Source organism: Lepidochelys olivacea (assembly GCF_965140295.1).
Source record: "Lepidochelys olivacea isolate rLepOli2 genome assembly, chromosome: 19".
NCBI lineage: Eukaryota > Metazoa > Chordata > Testudines > Cheloniidae > Lepidochelys > Lepidochelys olivacea.
In genome coordinates this window covers 13,355,055-13,374,515 of record NC_140429.1, presented here as the reverse complement: position 1 = coordinate 13,374,515, position 19,461 = coordinate 13,355,055, and positions in this window count along the sequence as shown.

The following is a 19,461-nucleotide window of genomic DNA, read 5'->3' as shown; positions in this document are numbered from 1 at the left end:
TGCTACATAGCTCCTACATGGGACTTTTCGTGCACCGATCTCAAATGTCCTTACAAAGGACATTACAAAACCATTGCCCCCATTTTGCAAAGGGGGAAACTGAGTTACAAGGAGGTGAATTCACTTTCACAACACCAGATTAGCAGCAGAGTGGGGATAAGGACACCTATGACTCCCAACAACCTGGCTAGCACCCTGGGCACTGTTTCATGCTGCTCAACTGAAACATCTGCCCCCAATCGGGGAGTGTTTGTAGCTGGGGATTCTGTGTCAGGCCCATCTTTGAGGTTCTGCTCCCACTTCCGTTGAACCAAACCCAGCTCCGTTTGGGCCAGTGAGAGGGTTAAATTCCTGACTTAGATGGTAACTAGATCCTCACTTTTCCTGTAGCTTAACAAGGCCATTTGAGGCCCTATGGAGCAAACATTTTCCCTTTTAATGACACTGTAAAAACTTAAGAGGAGACCTGTCTCCAGCAAACATTAAACAAAAGAGAGAGATTACACTGGTGATAAGAGCAATTTGATCTCTCATGCACAGTTTGTGTGAGGCAGTGCAGGGAAGGCCGCTATAATGTTTGCATTGACGGGACAGGTGTAGGTCAAGGAAGTCCATTCCTCTCCCGTCGCCTTATCACCGCCAAACAGCCATTCTGCATGTGAAGTAGCCCAGGAAAGAAAACAAATGACCTTTTATTTGTTGCAAGGTCTGGATGGTGGTGAGACGGAGAGCAAAATCTTTATCATGCTTCCAAAAAGCAGCCAGCCAGCAATGGAGAAGGGAGTCCAGTGTGTGCTGATCAGACGATAAGGACAGCAGCAGCATTGTTTATGCCTCTTGGGCCCAGATGTTTAAAGGCATTTAGGGGTTGGTTTGTTCAGGATTGCAAGGCCTGATAGTGGGGAGTTAGGGGTCAAGGCAAGCCTGAAAATTTCACAAAGTCCCATTGTTTGAAAGGGACTCAAGCCCAGATCCTCAAAGGTATTCAGATGCCTAAATCCCATTGGTTTCCAATAACATTGAAAGTGCCCACGTCACTTTTGAAACTGGGATGTAGCCCTCTGTGGCTATGTCTACACCAAAGCAAAAGACCCCCATGCAGCGAGTCTCGGAGCCTGGGCCAATTGCCTCAGACTTGCAGTGCGGGGCTAAAAACAGCAGTGAAGACATTCGGGCTCAGGCTGGATCCAAGGCTCTGAAACCTGGCAATCTGGGAGGCTCTCAGAGCTCACGTCTGAATGTCTCCACTGCTATTTTCAGCCCCGCAGCACAAGCTCTGTGGGCCCAAGTCAGTTGACTGGCTCTGAGACTCCCTGCGACGGGGGTTTGCTGTGTAGACGTACCCGAAGTCACTTAGGGCCAGATTTTCAAAGACAGTTAGGTGCCTCATGAGACTTTTCAAGAGTGCCGAGGGGCCCAGGTGCATCTTCAGGTGCCCTTTGAAAATCTGGGCCTTTGGCTTTGCAAAACTGATCAGAGCCACAGCTCAACGTCTTTACAAATCAGCAGAGCAAGCGTGGGGACTGAGGAGAGGCTGCCCTTCCACCCCAGCCTTCAAGCTGGGGCCAGAACCAAGCAGCTTTAACAGGTGCCAGTCTCCTCTGGAGTAAGCAGCAGGAGTTGTTGGAAAGGGAAAAGCTCTAGCATACACAGGGAGAAAGCTAGCTCCACAAGGATGAAAGCCATGTTAGAAACTCCAGGGTAACCAGGCAGCTAGATAGGCATATTAGGCATTCATGGGTGGATAGATAGAAAGATAAGAGGTGTGTATGGGGATAGAGAATAAGTGTTTATATGAAAACATCACATTTCAGGCTGAGAAGTTGTGGCCATGACCACAAACACTGGATTGGGTCATCATTGATTCACAGACATCAGATGAATAATGAATACACGATATGCCCTTCCCCATATACACACAGATTCCCCCAGTAAAGCAGCAGTGATGGGGAAGAAGACTCAGGCAGGAGCTGAGAGCCTGTCCCACCTGGCTCTTCCAATGTTTCAGTGCATGGCAGGGCTCCTTTGAAAGGAAAGAGGCGATGCCTTGAACGCATTTTTCAGAATAAATAAATACCTTTCCTTGGTCCCTAATTAAATACACAGGGGCGAGTGTGAGCACTGGTTGACTGCCTGGAAGCTTTTCTGCTTTGTAGCAGGCTGGCCTGCTGTTTTACAGCTAATTAGACAGCCTGGGATTGTCCTTTTGCCAAAAGGCAGCTCAGGTGTTCAGATCTAGGGGCTTATGAAAGTGCTGAGCTTCAAAGCACTGCACTCAGCAAAAGCTGCAGACAGGTTTGCCTGTCCAAATCTGGCATTTCCTTGTCTACAATCCAGACAGCAGTGTGTAAAACAAAAGGTTTCACTGGGCAGGGAGGCCAGCCATCAACAGGTGGGAACCGGCCCCCACCCCTCACCTTTGAAATGGTACCCACATAAGGGAGGAAGAATGACCACACATGCTAACCTGTGTGACACAGACCTCAGGATGGGGCCAGTACAACTACCTATCCCTCCTCCCATTCCCTCCCCAGAGAGGTTGGCTGCTCCCCTGGGAATGTGAGAGACCTGGGTTCAAGTCCCTGATCCAAATCAGCTGCAGTGTGGGTGTCCTAGTCTACCAATAACCCTGTGGTTAAGGCACAAACCCTAGTTGTGGTAAACCCTAGTTTGAATCCCTGATTGGGAATAAATGCTGGAGCTAATGTCTCCCAATTTATGGGCTACAGGGGTGCTCTCTTTTTTTCTTTTCCTGTGAGTAAAGGCTGAGCTGTCTTAAGCTCCTAACTCCAGGAGAGGATTCACAGCTGAGAACCTTATTATTATTACAGTGGCACCCAGAGACCCTAAACAAAATCAGGGGCCCATTGCGCATACATCTCGTGACAGTCCCTGTCCTGAAGAGTTTACTCTCTACATGGACAACACTGACAAATGGTATGAGGGGAAAACAAAGCCCAAGGTCACCAGCATTGCCAGGAACAGAACCCAGCTCACCTGAACCCCCCTGCAGCTTCTAGATCTCCATGCCGCCTGTCTGCCAGTGTCTGCTCTCAAGGGTTTCAATTGTCTCAAAGGACGATCAATTTCCACTCTCTGGGCCGTTTGCAACTTTTTCCTTTGACTTGACTTGGTTCACGCTTTGTGGCTGGTCACCTGTATCCCAGAGTATTGCTTCTGCTCCCTGATTGGATGGCTGAACAAGTAACTGTGGAATGGTGGTCAATGGCACGTCATTCGGGCCAGTTCCTGGGCATTCACATGGCATGACCTGGCAAAGTGCATGAGGGTGGAATCATGAAGAAGCCTGGCCTCTGCAGGATGGGACACTGCCTGCCACATGACACAGACACTGCTAAGGTCTCCATCCCTGCTGCATGCCCTGGGGGGTGCTGCTCATACTCAAGCTTAGCTGGAATGTGTGTCTGGGAGGCTGGAAGGAAAGCCAAGGTACCTGGTGAAATGCAACAGCAGGATCAGTTATGTGGACATCGGAGCATCTACCTGCCTCGGGGTACATAATGTTTGTGAGAGCAAGGAGTGAAGTGGCAAACTCTGGACAGAGGAATTTGCAGGCTTGGGGGGCCGGTTACACACTTAGATACCGAATCTCCAGCACCTGCCACTTCAACCACTGTCTGCACCAGTCCTGTTACCCACAAGATGCTCTCAGTACTTATTTTGCAAACCACAGGGGCATGTGGTGCCATGGATTTGGGGCCAGGCCTGAGAGGAGGGGTTCACTGTTTGCATTTCAGACGTGTATGGTGTATTTGCTGGGAGCGGATGCGGCTTTCATGAGCCACCAGGTACATTTCTATGTGTTCTGATGCAGCTAAGGAGCCACGCTACCTACATGTGACTGCATGAGCATGCTCATGTGCAAGAAGAAATAGGTGGTAGTGGGCGTCAGTGATGATGGGTGTCGGTAATGCAGACTGTCACCGGGAGCTGCCTCACTTGAGTTGGAAGTTTAGACCCCCTTCGTTTGCCTAGCACTGATAGCATGGCAGCTCTCCATCTCACACAGAGAGAGACAGGCTGCTACAACAATGTTATGGAACAACAAGCACAGCTGCCATCTGCATGTCTGGCAGCACCCGCTCTGGATCAAATCGAATGTCAACAAAGCACACACTGCAGCCCACTGCCAGGGAGCAGGAACTTGGCTTTCTGTTCTGCAGCTCTGGGGTGGGTCGGTGCAAAGCATCTCCTCATAGCTGAGCGCCCTCCCCTCCTCCGACAAGGACTGCGTGTGAATTCTGATTAGGTTGCTATTTACTTATTGTGCACAAAAAGAAAAGGAGGACTTGTGGCACCTTAGAGACGAACAAATTTATTTGAGCATAAGCTTTCATGAGCTACAGCTCACTTCATCAGATGCATTCAGTGGAAAATACAATGGGGAGATTTATATACACGGAGAACATGAAACAATGGGTGTTCCATACACACTGTAAGGAGAGTGATCACTTAAGATGAGCTAATACCAGCAGGGGAGGGGGAGGGAGAAAACCTTTTGAGGTGATAATCAAGGTGGGCCATTTCCAGCAGTTGACAAGAACGTCTGAGGAACAGTTGGCGGGGGGGAATAAACATGGGGAAATAGTTTTACTTTGTGTAATGACCCATCCACTCCCAGTCTCTATTCAAGCCTAAGTTAATTGTATCCAGTTTGCAAATTCCAATTCAGCAGTCTCTCGTTGGAGTCTGTTTCTGAAGTTTTTTGTTGAAGAATTGTCACTTTTAGGTCTCTAATCGAGTGACCAGAGAGATTGAAGTGTTCTCAGACTGATTTTTGAATGTTATAATTCTTGACATCTGATTTGTGTCCACTTAGTCTTTTATGTAGAGACTGTCCAGTTTGACCAATGTACATGGCAGAGGGGCATTGCTGGCACATGATGGCATATATCACATTGGTAGATGTTGTTCTGATAATGTGGCTGATGTGATCAGGCCCTATGATAGTGTCTCCTGAATAGATACGTGGACACAGTTGGCAACGGGCTTTGTTGCAAGGATAGGTTCCTGGGTTAGTGGTTCTGGTGTGTGGTTGCTGGTGAGTATTTGCTTCAGGTTGGGGGTCTGTCTGTAGGCAAGGACTGGCCTGTCTCTCAAGAGCTGTGAGAGTGATGGGTCGTCCTTCAGGATAGGTTGTAGATCCCTGATGATGCATTGGAGAGGTTTTAGTTGGGGGCTGAAGGTGATGGCTGGTGGCGTTCTGTTATTTTCTTTGTTGGGCCTGTCCTGTAGTAGGTGACTTCTGGGTACTCCTCTGGCTCTGTCAGTCTGTTTCTTCACTTCAGCAGGTGGGTATTGTAGTTGTAAGAATGCTTGATAGAGATCTTGTAGATGTTTGCCTCTGTCTGAGGGGTTGGAGCAAATGCGGTTGTATCGTAGAGCTTGGCTGTAGACAATGGATCGTGTGGTGTGGTCAGGGTGAAAGCTGGAGGCATGTAGGTAGGAATAGCGGTCAGTAGGTTTCCGGTATAGGGTGGTGTTTGAGACCATCGCTTATTAGCACCATAGTGTCCAGGAAGTGGATCTCTTGTGCGGACTGGTCCAGGCTGAGGTTGATGGTGGGATGGAAATTGTTGAAATCATAGTGGAATTCCTCAAGGGCTTCTTTTCCATGGGTCCAGATGATGAAGATGTCATCAATATAGCGCAAGTAGAGTAGGGGCATTAGGGGACGAGAGCTGAGGAAGCGTTGTTCTAAGTTAGCCATAAAAATGTTGGCATACTGTGGGGCCATGTGGGTACCCATAGCAGTGCTGCTGATTTGAAGGTATACATTGTCCCCAAATGTGAAATAGTTATGGGTAAGGACAAAGTCACAAAGTTCAGCCACCAGGTTTGCTGTGACATTATCGGGAATACTGTTCCTGACGGCTTGTAGTCCATCTTTGTGTGGAATGTTGGTGTAGAGGGCTTCTACATCCGTAGTGACCAGGATGGTGTTTTCAGGAAGATCACCAATGGATTGTAGTTTCCTCAGGAAGTCAGTGGTGTCTCGAAGATAGCTGGGAGTGCTGGTAGCGTAGGGCCTGAGGAGGGAGTCAGGGTGCCAATGCCTGAGATGATGGGGTGTCCAGGATTTCCAGGTTTATGGATCTTGGATAGCAGATAGAATATCCCAGGTTGGTGTTCCAGGGGTTTTCTGTGCGGATTTGTTCTTGTGCTTTTTCAGGGAGTTTCTTGAGCAAATGCTGTAGTTTCTTTTGGTAACCCTCAGTGGGATCAGAGGGTAATGACTTGTAGAAAGTGGTGTTGGAGAGCTGCCTAGCAGCCTCTTGTTCATATTCCAACCTATTCATCATGACGACAGCACCTCCTTTGTCAGCCTTTTTGATTATGATGTCAGAGTTGTTTCTGAGGCTGTGGATGGCATTGTGTTCTGCACGGCTGAGGTTATGGGGCAAGTGATGCTGCTTTTCCACAATTTCAGCCCGTGCACGTCGGCGGGAGCACTCTATGTAGAAGTCCAGTCTGTTGCTTCGACCTTCAGGAGGAGTCCACCCAGAATCCTTCTTCTTGTAGTGTTGGTCAGAAGGTCTCTGTGGATTAGTATGTTGTTCAGAGGTGTGTTGGAAATATTCCTTGAGTCAGAGATGACGAAAATAGGATTCTAGGTCACCACAGAACTGTATCATGTTTGTGGGGATGGAGGGGCAAAAGGAGAGACGCCAAGATAGGACAGATTCTTCTGCTGGGCTAAGAGTATAGTTGGATAGATTAACAATATTGCTGGGTGGGTTAAGGGAACCACTGTTGTGGCCCTTTGTAGCATGTAGTAGTTTAGTGTCCTTTTTCTTTTGTAGAGAAGCAAAGTGTGTGTTGTAAATGGCTTGTCTACTTTTTGTAAAGTCCAGCCACGAGGAAGTTTGTGTGGAAGGTTGGTTTTTTATGAGAGTATCCATTTTTGAGAGCTCATTCTTAATCTTTCCCTGTTTAAAACCTGTTATTGTGCACAGTAAGAGCCAGGCCCTGCCACAAAACAGCCTACAAGCATAATGGAGATGCAGCTTATGCAGCCGTTAGTGACGTAGAGGGGAATAGACCCCTACTCCTTAGGGCTGATGGACGCTAGCCCAGCCACTGGATCGTCATGCTCGCTAACAGCTGGTATTAATCCAAGCAGGAAGTGCCTGGCAGGACATCACTGGCATTCAAAACTGCCCCAGACTTGTTCCCTTTCTTGGGATACGTCTGCGGTGCGGCTTGGGGTGGACGTATCTGCCGTAGCTCTGACCGAGCTAGCACACTAAAAATAGCAGTGTAGCCTCTCCAAGTACAACCCCATCAGATACCCTAGGTAAGTACTCAGGGTACCTAGCCCTGCCTTCTGCCCATGCCGGCACAGCTACGCTGCTTGGCTAGTGAACGAGCACAGGTATGTCTACACCAGCATAGACGCATCCTTGGCATCCTTTCACAGGGTGACTTGTCCCTTTAAGGGAAATGGGGCCAGCCCCACCTGTGCCATAATGAATTGCTCCCCATCCTGAGGGAGCAGGAGTAAAGGGATCAGGTGTTAGCCCAGAGAACACGTGAGCACCAGAATAAAAAGGTTTAAGAAAACCCAGACGGGCTGGCTGTGGAGGAGAGCAGTTGAGGTGTCATTTCTGTAGCTCAGTGCTAAGTCTGGTGAGGGGCCCCTGGAATGAGGGGCCATGCTCCACAGAGGCAGTCCTCCCTCCAAGGGATCATCATTGAGCGGGTGTGTTTCTGGAGGGGTCCCACAGGGATCGGTTCTTGGCCTTATGCTATTTAACATCTTTATCAATGACCTAGAAAAAAACATAAATTCATCACTGGTAAAGTTTGTAGGTGACACACAAAGCAGGGGAGTGGTAAATAATGAAGATTCACTGACCCAGAGTGATCTGGATGGCTCGGCAAACTGGGTGCAAGCCAACAATATGCATTTTAATACAACAAAATGTAACTGTATCCATCTAGGCACACAGAATGTAGTCTGTACTTATGGGATGTGGACTCTATCCTGGGAAGCAGGGACTCTGAAAAAAGATTTGGGGGTCCTGGCGGATGATCAGCTTAACACAATCCCCCGCTTGGATGTGTGGGCCAAAGAGCTAATGTGATCTTTGGATGCATAAACCGGGGAATCTGGAGTAGGAATAGAGAAATTATTTTCTCTCTCTATTTGGCACTGCTGTGACCGCTGTTGGAATGTCATGTCCAGTTTTGGTGCCCACAATTCAAGAAGATGTTGATAAATTGGAGAGGGTTCAGAGAAGAGCCATAAAAATTATTAAAGGATTAGAAAACCTGCCTTATGGTGATAGACTCAAGGAAGTCAATCTATTTAGCTTACCAAACAGAAGGCTCGGGATGCCTTGATCACCTACTTGAGGAACAAAATATTTAATAATGGGCTTTTCTATCTAGCAGAGAAAGATCTAGCACTATCCAGTGGCTAAAAGTTGAAGCTAGGCAAATTCAGACTGGAAATAAGGCATAAATGTTTAATGGTGAGAGTAACTGACCACTGGAACAATTCACCAACAGTCATGGTGGATTCTCCATCACTGACAATTTTTAAATCAAGATGGGATGTTTTTCTAAAAGCTCTCCTCTAGGAATTATTTTGATGAAGTTCTGTGGCCTCTGTTATACTGGAGATCAGGCTAGACGATCACAATGGTCCTTTCTGGCCTCGGAATCTATGACTGTTTCTACGTGTGTGTGTGTTTCTATTAAGTGAGAAGGTATATGTGCTGGTCTGTGAGGCAGGGGGGTTGTTTGTGTGTATGTGGGGTCCCCTGGCTTTTGTGGTGCCTTGCCCAGGCAGTTCCAATAGAAAGATGGCACATGCTGCACTAGTAAATAATTGTGGCATTGGGAGAGAACAAAAATCACCCAGAAGTAAAGGCACTGGTTAATCAGCAAAGCAGTGAGCTAACTGGGAAAACAGCAGAGTTGTCCCTCACACTCTCGTTTTATCATTTCCACTCCACTGGCAGGCGAAAGTAGAGCAGACAATAGACTCTGTGGCATTTCTTGGAGCCGAGCCAGCAGAAGCAGCTTGCAGAGCTGGGAGAATGAGAAGGGAAGCTGCCAGGAGGTAAATGTACTGCAGGTGCCCTGTGGGATCATCCTTAATCTGCAACTCCTTCCACCAGGTTCTTAAAGGGAAGTTTCCCTGCTCATATGTTTCACTTCTTGGCATCTAAATCAACAGGCTCAGAACCGACATTTTAATTTGCCAGTGGAGTGCTCTGAAGCTCTGGAAATAAAGGCAGGATGTGTGCATATCTGTGTCATGCTGATAGACGCTGTTGCAGGAGTCTCTTCTAACCATTCTCCCACCAATTGTCTGCAGAACATTTTTCTCTGGCTTTAAAGGACAGAAACTTGGGTATTGACTTTAGCAAAGCTTTTGACACAGTGTCCCACAGTATTCTTGTCAGCAAGTTAAGGAAGTATGGGCTGGATGAATGCACTATAAGGTGGGTAGAAAGCTGGCTAGATTGTCGGGCTCAACGGGTAGTGATCAATGGCTCCATGTCTAGTTGGCAGCCGGTATCAAGTGGAGTGCCCCAAGGGTCGGTCCTGGGGCCGGTTTTGTTCAATATCTTCATAAATGATCTGGAGGATGGTGTGGATTGCACTCTCAGCAAATTTGCGGATGATACTAAACTGGGAGGAGTGTTAAATACGCTGGAGGGGAGGGATAGGATACAGAAGGACCTAGACAAATTGGAGGATTGGGCCAAAAGAAATCTGATGAGGTTCAATAAGGATAAGTGCAGGGTCCTGCACTTAGGACGGAAGAATCCAATGCACCGCTACAGACTAGGGACCGAATGGCTAGGCAGCAGTTCTGCAGAAAAGGACCTAGGGGTGACAGTGGACGAGAAGCTGGATATGAGTCAGCAGTGTGCCCTTGTTGCCAAGAAGGCCAATGGCATTTTGGGAATTATAAGTAGGGGCATAGTGAGCAGATCGAGGGACGTGATCGTTCCCCTCTATTCGACATTGGTGAGGCCTCATCTGGAGTACTGTGTCCAGTTTTGGGCCCCACACTTCAAGAAGGATGTGGATAAATTGGAGAGAGTCCAGCGCAGGGCAACAAAAATGATTAGGGGTCTAGAACACATGACTTATGAGGAGAGGCTGAGGGAGCTGGGATTGTTTAGCCTGCAGAAGAGAAGAATGAGGGGGGATTTGATAGCTGCTTTCAACTACCTGAAAGGGGGTTCCAAAGAGGATGGCTCTAGACTGTTCTCAATGGTAGCAGATGACAGAACAAGGAGTAATGGTCTCAAGTTGCAGTGGGGGAGGTTTAGATTGGATATTCGGAAAAACTTTTTCACTAAGAGGGTGGTGAAACACTGGAATGCGTTACCTAGGGAGGTGGTAGAATCTCCTTCCTTAGAGGTTTTTAAGGTCAGGCTTGACAAAGCCCTGGCTGGGATGATTTAACTGGGAATTGGTCCTGCTTCGAGCAGGGGGTTGGACTAGATGACCTTCGGGGTCCCTTCCAACCCTGATATTCTATGATTGTGGGGGCTTTTGCTAATGCCCTGGAAGGGGTGTGGAGCTGCTGATGAATGACAAGAGGCAGGGCACAGAAATTAGATGGAAAAAGCAATATAAGATCCATAGCTGGTGTAAATCTGTGTTTCTCCAGTGGAATGACACTGATTTAAACCAGCTGAGGATCTGGCCTTTGTCTTATCTGTGCAAACACCTTGTTTCTCTTTGTGATCTCCCAAGGCTAGAAATGAGAGAAGAAGGTTTCACTGCAAGAACATGTGTGATGGGTTTGGTCACAGAGACCCCCTTGGGACTGTCACCTGATGTGCTGAAATTACTTCTGAGCCCATTTTTCCTGCCAGCTTGGGACTTCCAGAACCCTGCCTTGTTGAGCCAGACACACTAGCCTGCTGCAACACAGACCCAAAAGTCTGGTCCATGCCCCCAAAGCTGCAGACTTAACTGAAAACAGCTCAGCAGGTTACTTGTCTCCAGCACCCAGACACCCAGCTCCCAATGGAATCCAAACCCCATACATACCTTATACAGGGTAAATTCATAAATTGTTCACCCTCTATATCACTGATAGAGAGATATAAACTCAGAGTAACTGGGTGTATATCAATAAACAAAAGTGATTTTATTAAGTATAAAAAGTAGGATTTAAGTGGTTTCAAGTAATAACTAGAACAAAGTAAGTCACAAAGCAAAATGAAACAACACGCAAGTTGAAACCTGATTACAGATAAATCTAATCCTCAGAGATGTTCCAATAAGCTTCTTTCACAGACTAGACTGTTTCCTAGTCTGGGCCCAATCCTTTCCCCTGGTACAGTCTTTGTTAGATCCAGCAGACATCTCGGGTGGTAAGCAGGGGTTTTCTCATGACTGGCAGCCTCCTTTGTCTTGCTCCACCTCCTTTTATAGTTTTGGCACAAGGTGGGAATCTTTTGCTTCTCTGGATCCACACCCCTCCTTCTAAATGGAAAAGTACCAGATTTAAGATGGATTTCATTATCAGGTGACATGATCACATGTCACTGTAAGACCTCTAGTCTCCATTCCCCATGAGCTGGCCCACACATAGACAGGAAGGTTTGCAGGTAAATAAACCATTTACAACCAATTGTCCTAGTCAATGGGAGCCATCAAGATTGTAAACCACCATTAATGGCCCACACTTTGCATAATTACAATAGGACCTCAGAGTTTATACTTCATATTTCTAGCTTCTGATACCAGAATGATACATGCATACAAAGAAAAGGAATATATTCAGTAGTTTATAACCTTTGTTATGATACCTTACAAGAGACCTTTTGATTAAAGAATATTCCAGGTACATCATATCCTCACTAAGCATATTTCCATAAAACATATGGAGTGCAATGTCACAATGAGGGCACCAGGCTAGGGTCTAGTCAAGAAGTTGCTCCATGGGACTTGGGAGTGCTGTGTTCTATTCTTGGCTGTCCTAATGACATTAGGCAATCTCTGTAATTTCTCATCCTGCCATGAGCTGTGCAAACGCAGCTCCCTGCATATGCACAGAGCTGCACGGAAGTCAGGGGGTTCTGCCTGGGTGCAGGGGTCTGCTCGTAGGTCACTCTCTGAAGAGTTGGTGCCAGGGCAGGTGATCAGGGCCTAGGGTTGCCAATTTTCTAACAGCACAAAACTGAACACCCCGCCCCACCCCATGCCCTGCCCCTTCCCCGAGACCTCACCCCATACTCTACCCCTTCTCCAAGTCCCCCGCCCACCACTTGCTCCATCCCTCCATCGCTCACTCTCCCCCACCCTCACTCACTTTCAGAAGGCTGGGGGTTGGAGTGCAGGAGGGGTGTGAGGGCTCCGGCTGGGGGTGCAGGCTCTGGGGTGGGACTGGGGATGAGGGGATTGGGGTGTAGGAGGGGGCTCAGGGCTGGGGCAGGGTGTTGGGGTGCGGGGGGTGTGAGAGCTCTGGCTTGGGGTGTGGGCTCTGGGGTGGGGCTGGGGATGAAAGGTTTGGGGTGCAAGAGGGTGGGCGGGGCTGGGATCGAGGGGATCAGAGGTCAGGAGGGAGATTGGGGATGGGGCAGGGGGTTGGGATATGGGAGGGGATCAGGGATGCAGGCTCCGGGTGGCACTTACCTCAAGCAGCTCCCGGAAGCAGTGGCATGTCCCTCCTCCAGCTCCTATGCAGAGATGTGGCCACGTGGCTCTGCCCATCTGCAGGCGCCACCCCCGAAGCTTCCATTGGCCATGGTTCCTAGCCAATGGGAGCTGCAGGGGCAGCACTTGGGGCGGGGCAGGGTGAGGAAACCCCTGGCTGCCCTTACGCATAGGAGCAGGATAGGGGGGACATGCCAGTTGCTTCTGGGAGCTATGCGATACACAGCTTGCCAGCCCCACTGCATGGCACTGCCAACCGGACAGTCAATGGCCCGGTCAGCAGTGCTGATCAGAGCCACCCAGATCCCTTTTCAACTGGGTGTTCCAGTCAAAAACCAGACACCTGGTCACCCTATCAGGGCCGTTGCCTTGGATAACATCTTCTGGGGGCAACAAATCAATATCTGGGGGGGCACAAATCGAGATGGAAATCGATCTCATGGGCCTGCAACTGAATTTCAGCTTATCAGTTAAGGACAGCTAGAAAGGGCTACACGCTGCCCAAATGCCAAGCAACTGGCTGATGTTGTGGGACAGAGGTTGTGCATGGGAGGAATGGAGGGGAGGTCCCCAATATGCTTGTGTTTGTACAGCATGTAGCACAATGGGCCTCCCAGGTGCTACTGCAATAGACATAGTAATATTAATTAATAGCTAAGATGTCCATTAGGGTGTAAGCGATCCTGTAATCTCTGGTGAGCGGCCCCCTTGCTTGGTTGAAGGCTTTTCCACTTGATTATCACAACCAGAGCTCAGGGCTTGTCTATGCTGTGCTTTCCCCACCCCCGCAAAATACCCTTCCAGGAAAAGATTTTGCTCAGCTCTAGTCAAACATGGAATGAAGCTGCTCGTAACCATAAAGAGGGAACAGACAGGAGGTACTTTACAAGGAAGCAGCTGTTCTACGGGGTTGAAATGCAGATGGAAATGAGCCAAAAGGGAGCCCTTAGGCCCAGCCCTGCTCGGCACCAAGCACCACTGAGAGACTCTGGGTGTTCTCAGCTCCCATCATCTTCACTCAGTGGGAGACAAGGTCTGGCAGAGCCTCATTTCTCTCTGCCATGGACTTGATTTAAAACCCATGGGCCTGATTCTCTTCCTGCATACAGAAAAGGAGTACTTGTGGCACCTTAGAGACTAACCAATTTATTTGAGCATGAGCTTATAATTTCTTCTGCAGTTTCCACAGTATGCATCCGATGAAGTGAGTTGTAGCTCATGAAAGCTCATGCTCAAATAAATTGGTTAGTCTCTAAGGTGCCACAAGTCCTCCTTTTCTTTTTGCGAATACAGACTAACACGGCTGTTACTCTGATTCCTGCGTACAGTGCTGCAGATCAGGAGTGATGCCACTGGAGTTGATGGAATTGCACAGGGGGAAGAGAATCGGACCCAGTGAGGTATCTGTGACAGGGATACACCCCTCCCGCCAAGGACCCAGAACGCTCTCCTAGTGCATCTGCTTATCCCCACCTCTCCATCTTGAATTCAGACCACGTATTTGCATGGGGGATCTCCCAGAAGCCCTGGGGATTGGGTTCACATTTTTGTGGTACAACGAGCCAGGATACGCCGTCATGTGTGAATATCAGCGAGGTTATCACAGAGGCGAAGGGCTCTCAGGGCTCCATCTATTACACTCTTATCAACCCCACCTTGGTGCATTACCTAAATGAATCTTCCATGTACATCTGGGTGGAAAGAGCCTGAGATGATACCAGCTGATAGGGGCTGACCTACGGGATTGCTGAGGTGATCAAACTTCCAGATAACAAATCTCTTGTTGGCTGGGGATGAAATCAGAAGCAGTGTTAGCTGCTGCGGCTTCTTTTAAATTGCATTTCTCTTCCCCCCCATGAAGTGTGCCTGCTGCCTCCAGGTGTAAATTACTGTGTACATTTATGATAAATTTAGACACCAAGTCTCTTAACCTTGCAAACACCTCCTGTTTCTCTTTGTGGTCTCCAGAGGCTCTCAGGAGTGATAGGAAGAGAGCGAAAGGAGACTTTATGACAAGAATGTTTTCCGGCCACCAGATTACAGGAGGCATCATGGTCTAGTTAATTGGTCACTCTGGGGGATGAAGAAGTCCTGTGTTCTGTTTGTGGCTGTTCCATTGACTTGCTCTGACCTGTTAGGGGGCTTTCCCTTCACCCCCGACCCTGGTTCTTGTCACGTAGACAGAAAGCAGAAGACTGGAAGTCCGAAGTGCAGGCAATGCGATGTTTATTGGGGTTAGTTTCATGCAAGCATGTCCTTAACTCTGACACCACAGAGCCTTGTTTCCCAGTGTCCTGTTCTCCCCCTTCCTGAGCAGGCATAATTATACCTGTAGTGCACGCCCTTGGTCCCACCTCTTACAATGTATGGTCATGTTCCGTTTCGGGGGGGAGGGGGAATGAGTCTGGGATCTTCGTCCCACCTCTTTTGTATCCTATGGGAGGGGTAAGGAGTGAGGTTGTCCTACGGTCAGGGACAGGCATATTTTTGGCCTCTTAGTGCTTCGTATACCATCCTCCTTATCCCCCTAGACTGGTTGTGTCACCTTGCCTTGAGACAGGAGTGGAGGCAGTCTTAAAGTGTGTGTTCGTATATTATACTCCCATCATGCCCAGTAACACTTTAACTGCTCTTATCTGTTCCCATTATACAAACAAACCCATCTGGCCAGGCAGAAGCAACACACACAGTGTCTTTATTCTTTGTTCACACATATTAATAAGAATATAAAAGTATCAAAAATCAAGCTGGCAAACAAGACCCAACATTCTATCTCAGGCAAATGTACAGGCCTGAATCCTACATTATCATCACTAGCACTCCTGGTATGACCTTGAGTGAGTCGTCTTCCCCTCCTGTCTGTATTGTATCTTTAGCTTGTACACTGTTTAGGGCAGAGACTGTGTTCTGTGTTTCTAAATCACCCAGCATAATGGAGCCCCTCTGTTGGCTGGCACCTCTAGGTGCTGCTGCTGTACAAATAAGTAATAACACTTCTTTCTCCAGAGGACAGAGAAGTTGGTGGAAGTTGCACATAGCCTCCCGTGGGAGAATAGGGAACCTGGATGCCTGACGTGAAGTCATATCTCTGGCATTTTAGTAGAGGGAGTTGTATGACTTAGTTATATGGCCCTTCCTGTCCAAGGAGCTGTAATTACAACCAACCCCTTGATCAGCCTAGGAGATGGAGTAATAACACTTTACTTTCCCCAATGACCTCAATGTGCTTTACCTTTATTCATTAATATCCACAATCCCCTGGCAAAGTGGGTATAATTATCCCTGTTTTGCAGATGGAGCCACTGAAGTACAGAGAGGTTAAGATCAACATCATCAAATGATGGATACCTAAAGTTAGGACCCTCAATCCATTTGTGCACCTAAGCGTACCCAAAAGGGTTGACATGCTGAATACCTATTGCTCCTAGGAGTCTGTAGACAGTGATATAACCCACACTCACGCTATGTGGTGCTCGGCGTAACATTCCCCTGGGTACAGTCTGGACTGTTGAACAGTTGTGTTCCCCCAGTTCTCCAGCCTGGGCTGCTTCGTGCACTGCTTTGCTATAAGGACATCTACTCCCTGCCTGTTCACATGCAGCCTCTAGCATGTAAAACCACTCCCAGCTACACAGTATTGAGTGCTACTAGTTAGCCACTCATTAATTAAACTGCAGAGCAACACGAGCAAACACCCAGTCCCAGACTTTCCCCCAGAAATATGCGTCTTGTACTGGCCAGCACACTACTGAACAGTGCAAGTCAAAGAAAGTCCACCATTTCATCAAAGGAAAATGATATGCACCAACTTTGTTATCCCACACTCTTTGATCCAAACACACTGGTTAAGATAAAACAATAAGATATGTTTACTAACTACAGAAAGATGGATTTTAAGTGATTATAGTTAATAACGCATAAAAGTCAGGATTGGTTACAAAAGAAATAAAAGAGTGAAATGCAAGCTAATCCCTAATTTAACAAGCTAAGTGAAGTTAAAAGCAAAAAGGTATTGTCTCACCATATGGTTACAGCAGTCTGTACTGGCTGAAAAGCCTTCCAGCTAGGACCACCCCTCCCCTAGTTCAGTGATTCATTCTTTGTCTTTGATTTAGTTGGGGATTGGTCCTGCTTTGAGCAGGGGGTTGAACTAGATGACCTCCTGAGGTCCCTTCCAACCCTGATATTCTGTGATTCTATGATTCTTTCAAGCATTGTAGCTGCCATGAGTAGTGCTGATGGGGGGAGAGAGAGGTGATTTGTGGGTGTCCTCTGTTCTTATACCCTTCCTCCCTTGTTGAGGATTATCTCCAGCTGGGGTTTGGGCGACAGCCAGTCCGTTTACATGGAAATGTCAATGGTTTTCATTGCCAATATCTAAAGTTCTCACTCATACCCTTCTTCCTGCCCAAGAATGGTCACTTAGCTAAGTGATAGCCCACTTGACTTTGTTGATACCTGGCTGAGGTGCCAGTGTGTCTTTGTCTTTGAAAAACTGGTTTGGGCCTGCTTTTCTCACTCTGGAGCATGTTACAGCAATGCTGTACATTAGAATCTCATAACTTCACAAACAATTACCAGGACAATAACATTCAGCAGATTATGACATTTCAAATGATACTTCACAAGGCATGCTTATAGTCTTATAAAATTGGTGAACATAATAGTATAGATGGTCACATTCAGTTCCACTCTAATGGTGGCTAGGCCAAACAGAGAGGTTGATAAGTCTGCTTCAGCCTCGGCTAGCAGCTTAGGCAGTAGAGGCTCATGTGCTGAGATTCTAGATTCAATCCCTACTGCCGATGACTCACCCAGGAGTTCATGTGGTGGCCCACAGGAGGAATTGAACAGTGAGATATTTGGGTTTTGATACCTAACTGTAGACACTTGACCAAGTTAGGCTAGCATTTTCAAAGTGACCTATCCAAGGCCTCGGTGAGTCAGCCAGGAAGAGAATCCAGGAGTGCTGTCTTCCAGTTTCCAACCTGCTCAGACCACTAGACAGCACCTCAGTTGTATCTCCAGATCCAGGAGAAATGTCCCTTTCTCGTGGTCCCTATTCCAGGCAAGGAAGCTCAGTGCTGGGTGGTTTCCCAGCCAAGTTGTCCAGGTCGCTGAGTGAGAGTTGGAACAGAATAGTTTGATTGCTGATGCACTCTAGTACAAAGATGCCAGCTCCAGTGCTTGTTTGAGCAAATAAGCCCCTCTTTGGACCTACCACGGCTCTGTCATGTTGGTTTCACACTGATGTAGCTCATTGGAGTGACTGTGGATTTAAACAGCTGTAAGTGAGACCAGAATCAGGCTCTCTAGGCCAAACTTGTCCCCAATGTGACTGCACTGCAGCCAGCAGACTTACACCAGGGGAGGAATGTGGTATATTATCTCTTAAACACCTCCTTACAGGCCTGGGCAAAGCAATCACACATGAAGGTAGCACATTCTAGTTTGCTGCTGGTTCCTATGACTCACAGACTCAACTCTGTTCCCTTCATAATTTTCACCTAAGCAAACTTTTGTTTGCATACGCAGCTGCAATTTCAGAACTTCCTTGAGTTCTGTTTTCACTGTTGTGGGCTCTGCTCAGGATCTGAACTGCTGATTGCAGTTCCTCGACACCCATTCCTTTCTATTTTTGGCCAAGCCCAGCATAAGCATCAGTGAGAACAACTCCACTGGCTGCATGGAAGGTGAGTATTTCCTCATCTGAGCTGAAGTTACTACCTAAATCACCTGGTTGGACTGGTGAAAATCCCCTATGGCCCCTTGTTTCAGGGCTACACATTTGCTGTAAATTCCATCTCATTATCAATGTGTCTGCATCCATTTTATACAAACAATAGTTCGTCATAAAGAAGGGTAGGTCGATATAGGAAGGAAGGAATCGGACCATGGACTACAATGCACGTTTGTCTAAGTAAATACTTGCATCAGAGCTTCCAGACTTGGCCCAACAGTAATAATTCTCAATGGCAGGGCTTGACTGCATATGGCCACCTTCATTGTCCTAATTAACTCCAAGCACCAATTCTTGCACTGGGATCTTTCATGCAAGATGCTCAAGTCACCCCAACATGTACACACTGTACATGTACACATGTACAGAGAGAGATCAGTGGTAGAAGAGGACAGGACAAGGAGTAATGGTCTCAAGTTGCAGTGGGGGAGGTTTAGGTTGGATATTAGGAAAAACTTTTTCACTAGGAGGGTGGTGAAACACTGGAATGCGTTACCTAGGGAGGTGGCAGAATCTCCTTCCTTAGAAGTTTTTAAGGTCAGTCATGACAAAGGCCTGGCTGGGATGATTTAACTGGGAATTGGTCCTGCTTTGAGCAGGGGGTTGGACTAGATGACCTTCTGGGGTCCCTTCCAACCCTGATATTCTATGATTAAATGACTTGTTTAAGGTCATATAGGGACTCTGTAGCAGAGCCAAGCATTCAATGTAGCTTTCTTGTGTCCCTGCCCAGTGTCTTAACCACAAGGCCATCCTTCCTGCTTGCAAGTGAGCGTGTGACTTTTCTAAGAGCCTGTGACGTTATCTGATTAAAATATGACCATGTAGATCAGAGGTGGGCAAACTTTTTGGCCCGAGGGCCACATCTGGGAATAGAAATTGTATGGCGGGACATGAATGCTCACAAAATTGGGGTTGGGGTACAGGAGGGGGTGAGGGCTCTGGTTGGGGGTGTGGACTCCAGAGTGGGGCCAGAAATGAGTTCAGGGTGCAGGAAGGGGCTATGGGCTGGGGCAGGGGAGTGGGGTGCGGGGGGAGGGAGGAGGGCTCCATCTGGGGGTGTG